The following is a 5,933-nucleotide window of genomic DNA, read 5'->3' as shown; positions in this document are numbered from 1 at the left end:
CGAGGCGGTCTCCACCAAATTATTGGGCACACTTTCAGATCCTAATCTCTCAAAAGAAGTTTCTCCCCTACTCACCTTTGATTTGTAGCAATCATAATAGGTCTCTGCCCATGGATTAGCAATTCTTCAATATGGAACACACTTTCTGTTTCTTTACTTCAAAACCCAAATTTTAGAATGTTTTGTTAAATCTTCATTCCATTGAAGCATTCAAGATTTTTCCAGAGCTGAACAGTTTAGATGCGGGGAGGATACTTCCCTTGGCAGAGGGACTGTATAACCAAGGGACACAGTCTCAGGGTAAGATGTAAACCATTCAGGACTGAGATAAGGAAGAATTTCTACACTCAAAAGGTAGTGAAGCTCTGTAATTATCTGCCCCAGAGTGCGAGAGAGGGTCCAAACATTGGACATGTTTGAGGCAGGTAAATTCCAAAAAATACAGCAATCCAGGGATGTGAGGGTGATATTAGTAAATGGTTTTGAGGTAGAGGATCAGCCATGATCTAGATGAATAGTGTAGTAGACTGGATAGGCTGAATGACCTGTTCCTGCTGTAATTTCCTATGTTTTACTTTGACTTCCCTGTGCAAAAGAGAACAACATTGACATCTCCAATATATCCATGTATCCATTATCTCTGTTTCAGCACGTGCTACTAGGTTCTTTGAAAGAGCTCACTCAAGTAAGTAATATGTGACTGTAGTCATAAATACATTGAGATAACAAAAATATAGACAGAAAATAAAATGAACTGATCCGTCAAATGTATGCTATACCTTAGCATGATTTCCAAGAGAGGAATAAATCACTGAAAATACACTAGGTGGGACACTGCTTCAGAGTATTTTGCCTGTTTGTCCTGTTGTTTGTGAAATAGTGTGTTGGGTGGGCGTAACATCAGAAACAAAGACAGAAAACAAAGGAAAGTGATGGAATGAAAGAGGAGTTGAACAGTAGTGTTAAAAATGAAGTAAGGACAATGCTTCTTTCTTTATCAAGCAAGGAGTAACTTGGAGAGAGAAAATGGTGAATTCCTTTGCAGTTCATCATCCGAATGATATTCTGTTGCTTTTCTGCATTGTTTCGCAACAATTTGAAAAACATAGAATCCTTACAGTGTGAAAGAAGGCCATTCCACCCACATTGATCATCCCACCCAGACTCCAACCACGCCCTGCATTTCCCATGGCTAATCCACCTAGCCAGCACATCCCTGAACACTATGGGCAATTTAGCATGGCCAGTTCATCTAACCTGCACATCTTCGGACTGTGGGAGGAAACCAGAGGAAGCCCGCACAGACACGGGGAGAATGTGCAAATTCCACACAAAGCTGGGGTCAAACCTGGTCTCTGCTGCTATGAGGCAGCAGTGCTAACCACTCTGCCACGCCCTGAAAACAAGTTAAAACATTCTTTAATTTAAAAATGAGCAGTGGGAAAAGGACTGAATGTCTTCATAAATCACTAAATATGCTATCTGCTAAAATGAAGCAAACTGACTTCTCTACGGAGTGCTAACATAGTTTTAACTTTGCTTGGACTGTTTGGGTAATCTAGAGGCCCAATTTAATGCTCCAGTGACATAAGTTTGAATCTCATCATGGTAGCTGAGCCAATTTAAATTCAATTAATTAATAAATATGGAATTAAATGCTCATCTCATTAGGAATAATTGTGAAACTGACGCATTGTTTAAAAATGCCAGCTGGTTCACTCGTACCCTTCAGAAAAGGAAATCTGCCATCCTTACCTTATTTGGCCTACATGTGACTCTAGATTTATAATAATGTGGTTAATTCTTAATCACTCTCTGAAATGACCTAGCGAGCATTCGATTATATCAAACCACTACAGAGAAGTTGAATGGAACCAACCAGCCTACAGAGGTTCCAGACTTGGTGGCAAAATGAGATGCCAACCAGGTGAGCCTACAACAAAGGACTTATCTGTGTGCTAAACAACAAAATCAGCATGTTCTTGATTTGGTGATCGAATAACCAGTGATCAAAATAAAGATCTTGCAACCAGTGTCATCCAGTAGTGAATTGCCCTGAATAATTAAAACAACTGGGAGAGCACATGTGCAAACTAATGAAATAGGAGCAGGAGTAGGCCATTCAGTCCCTTGAGCCTGCTGTACCATTCAAGAAGATCATGGCTGATTTATTTGTGTTTCAAATTCCACATTCCCATCTACCCCCGATAACTGTCACTGCCCTTAGTGAGCAAGAATTTATCCACCATTGCCTTAAAAGTATTCAGGATCTAGCTAACATTTCCTTCTGAGGGAAAGAGTTACAAAGTCACACAATTGTCTGAGAGAAAAAAAATTCTCCTTATCTGGGTCTTAATTTCAAAACAGTGACGCCTAGCTCTGGACTCACTCACAAGAGGAATCATCCTTTCCATGTCTACACTGTCAAGGCCTGTCAATCAAGTCACTCTCCACTCTTTTAACGTCCTGTGGAAACAAACCCACTTTGTCCAACCAATCCTCATGAGATAATCCACTCATTCCAGGGATCAACCTGGTAAGGCTTCTCCAAACTGTGTCCACTGTCCTTTATTCTTCTTTAAATAAGGAGACCAAAACTGCATGTGGTATTGGAGATGCGAAGCATAACTTCCTTCCCACAATGTTCAGTTTCTCTCATTATAAAAGCTAGCATCCCATTAGCATTTTTGATTACTTGTTGTACCTACACAGTAATGTTTTGTGACTCATGTACTGGAACACCTAGATCACTCTGCACCTCAGAATTCCATAGTTGTTTTCCATTCAAATAACTCTTAATTTTTAATCTTCCTACTAAAAGGAACAACTTCACATCTACTCATGTTGTATTTGATCTGCTAGATTTTTACCCATTTAATCTACCCATATCCATCTGAAAACTCTTCATGTCTCCCTCATACCACACTTTCTTGATTTGTATTGTCTTCAAATTTAACTACCTTGACTTTGCTCCCCTCATCAAATTTAGGCCCCAACACAGAATCTTGAGGGACTCTCATGTATCACATCCTGCCAATCAGAGAAAAACACATCAATGCATACTTTTTCATTTCTGCTGGCGTGGCAATCTTTTATTCATTCTGATATGTCAACCCTACATCATGAACATATATTTTCTGCAATAAACTTTGATATTTCACCTTATCAAATGCCTTCTAGATATCCAAGTACAGTAAGTCTAAAGGCTCCCTTTTATCCACAGCCAATGATATTCATAGACTACAAAATATAGGAACATAAGTAGGTCTTTGGGTTCTCAAGATTACTCCTTCATTCAGTGAGTTGTGGATGATTTGAAAATCGTCAACTCCACTTTCCTGACTTTTCCTCATTACCCTTGAATCTATTAATGGTTAGAATCTGCCTGTCTCATTCTTGAATGCACTTAATGATCCAGTGTCCACAGCTCTCTGTGGCAAAGAATTCCACAGAGTCACGACCCGACGAAAGAAAAGAAACTCCCTCCTCTCAATCTTAAATGGGTAACCCCTTTGAGCGTATACGCTGTGGTCTCGGACTTTCCCACAAAAGAAAACAACCTTTCAACATCTACCTTGTCAGGCCCCATAATAGACTTATATTTTTCAATAAAGTTTCCTTATTGGAGGCTGGGAATTCTGCAGCATATATCTTAATTCAAAACTCTGAAGGCTGTCCACTATCTTCAAAGGAACAAGCCAGGAGTGGAATGGAATATTCTTCACTTGCTTGGATGAGTGTATGTCCAACGCCCATGACAGAAACTCAACATCATCCAAAGCAAAGCAATCCATGTGATCAGAGATAATGGGAACTGCAGATGCTGGAGAATCCAAGACAACAAAATGTGAGGCTGGATGAACACAGCAGGCCAAGCAGCATCTCAGAAGCACAAAAGCTGACGTTTTGGGCCTAGACCCTTCATCAGAGAAGGGGATGGGGTGAGGGTTCTGGAAGAAATAGGGAGAGAAGGGGGAGGCGGACCGAAGATGGGGAGAAAAGAAGATAGGTGGAGAGGAGAGTATAGGTGGGGAGGTAGGGAGGGGATATGTCAGTCCAGGGAAGACGGACAGGTCAAGGAGGTGGAATGAGGTTAGTCGGTAGATGGGGGTGCGGCTTGGGGTGGGAGGAAGGGATGGGTCAGAGGAAGAACAGGTTAGGGAGGCGGAGACAGGTTGGACTGGTTTTGGGATGCAGTGGGTGGAGGGGAAGGGCTGGGCTGGTTGTGTGGTGCAGTGAGGGGAGGGGACGAACTGGGCTGGTTTAGGGATGCAGTTGGGGAAGGGGAGATTTTGAAACTGGTGAAGTCCACATTGATACCATTAGGCTGCAGGGTTCCCAGGCGGAATATGAGTTGCTGTTCCTGCAACCTTCGGGTGGCATCATTGTGGCACTGCAGGAGGCCCATGATGGACACGTCATCTAAAGAATGGGAGGGGGAGTGGAAATGGTTTGCGACTGGGAGGTGCAGTAGTTTGTTGCGAACTGAGCGGAGGTGTTCTGCAAAGCGGTCTCCAAGTCTCCGCTTGGTTTCCCCAATGTAGAGGAAGCCACGCCGGGTACAGTGGATGCAGTATATCACATTGGCAGATGTGCAGGTGAACCTCTGCTTAATGTGGAATGTCATCTTGGGGCCTGGGATAGGGGTGAGGGGGGAGGTGTGGGGGCGAGTGTAGCATTTCCTGCGGTTGCAGGGGAAGGTGCCGGGTGTGGTGGGGTTGGAGGGCAGTGTGGAGCGAACAAGGGAGTCACGGAGAGAGTGGTCTCTCCGGAAAGCAGACAGGGGTGGGGATGGAAAAATGTCTTGGGTGGTGGGGTCGGATTGTAGATGGTGGAAGTGTCGGAGGATGATGCGTTGTATCCGGAGGTTGGTGGGGTGGTGTGTGAGAACGAGGGGGATCCTCTTTGGGCGGTTGTGGCGGGGGCGGGGTGTGAGGGACGTGTGGCGGGAAATGCGGGAGACGCGGTCGAGGGCGTTCTCGATCACTGTGGCGGGAAAGTTGCGGTCCTGGAAGAACTTGGACATCTGGGATGTGCGGGAGTGGAATGTCTTGTCGTGGGAGCAGATGCGGCGGAGGCGGAGGAATTGGGAATAGGGGGTGGAATTTTTGCAGGAGGGTGGGTGGGAGGAGGTGTATTCTAGGTAGCTGTGGGAGTCGGTGGGCTTGAAATGGACATCAGTTACAAGCTGGTTGCCTGAGATGGAGACTGAGAGGTCCAGGAAGGTGACGGATGTGCTGGAGATGGCCCAGGTGAACTGAAGGTTGGGGTGGAAGGTGTTGGTGAAGTGGATGAACTGTTCGAGCTCCTCTGGGGAGCAAGAGGCGGCGCCGATACAGTCATCAATGTACCGGAGGAAGAGGTGGGGTTTGGGGCCTGTGTAGGTGCGGAAGAGGGACTGTTCCACGTAACCTACAAAGAAGCAGGCATAGCTGGGGCCCATGCGGGTGCCCATGGCCACCCCCTTAGTCTGTAGGAAGTGGGAGGAGTCAAAAGAGAAGTTGTTGAGGGTAAGGACGAGTTCGGCTAGGCGGATGAGGGTGTCGGTGGAGGGGGACTGGTCGGGCCTGCGGGACAGGAAGAAGCGGAGGGCCTTGAGGCCATCTGCATGCGGAATGCAGGTGTATAGGGACTGGACGTCCATGGTGAAGATGAGGTGTTGGGGGCCAGGGAATTGGAAGTCCTGGAGGAGGTGGAGGGCGTGGGTGGTGTCACGGACGTAGGTGGGGAGTTTCTGGACCAAAGGGGAGAAAATGGAGTCCAGATAGGAGATGAGGTCGGTGGGTCAGGAGCAGCCAGTCCCGTTCCACCGACACCCTCATCCGCCTAGCCGAACTCGTCCTTACCCTCAACAACTTCTCTTTTGACTCCTCCCACTTCCTACAGACTAAGGGGGTGGCCATGGGCACCCGCATAGGCCCCAGCTATGCCTG

This window comes from Stegostoma tigrinum, chromosome 32 (genome assembly GCF_030684315.1).
Source record: "Stegostoma tigrinum isolate sSteTig4 chromosome 32, sSteTig4.hap1, whole genome shotgun sequence".
Lineage (NCBI taxonomy): Eukaryota > Metazoa > Chordata > Chondrichthyes > Orectolobiformes > Stegostomatidae > Stegostoma > Stegostoma tigrinum.
The sequence above is the reverse complement of the archived record's forward strand: the minus strand, read 5'-3'. Positions refer to the sequence as shown.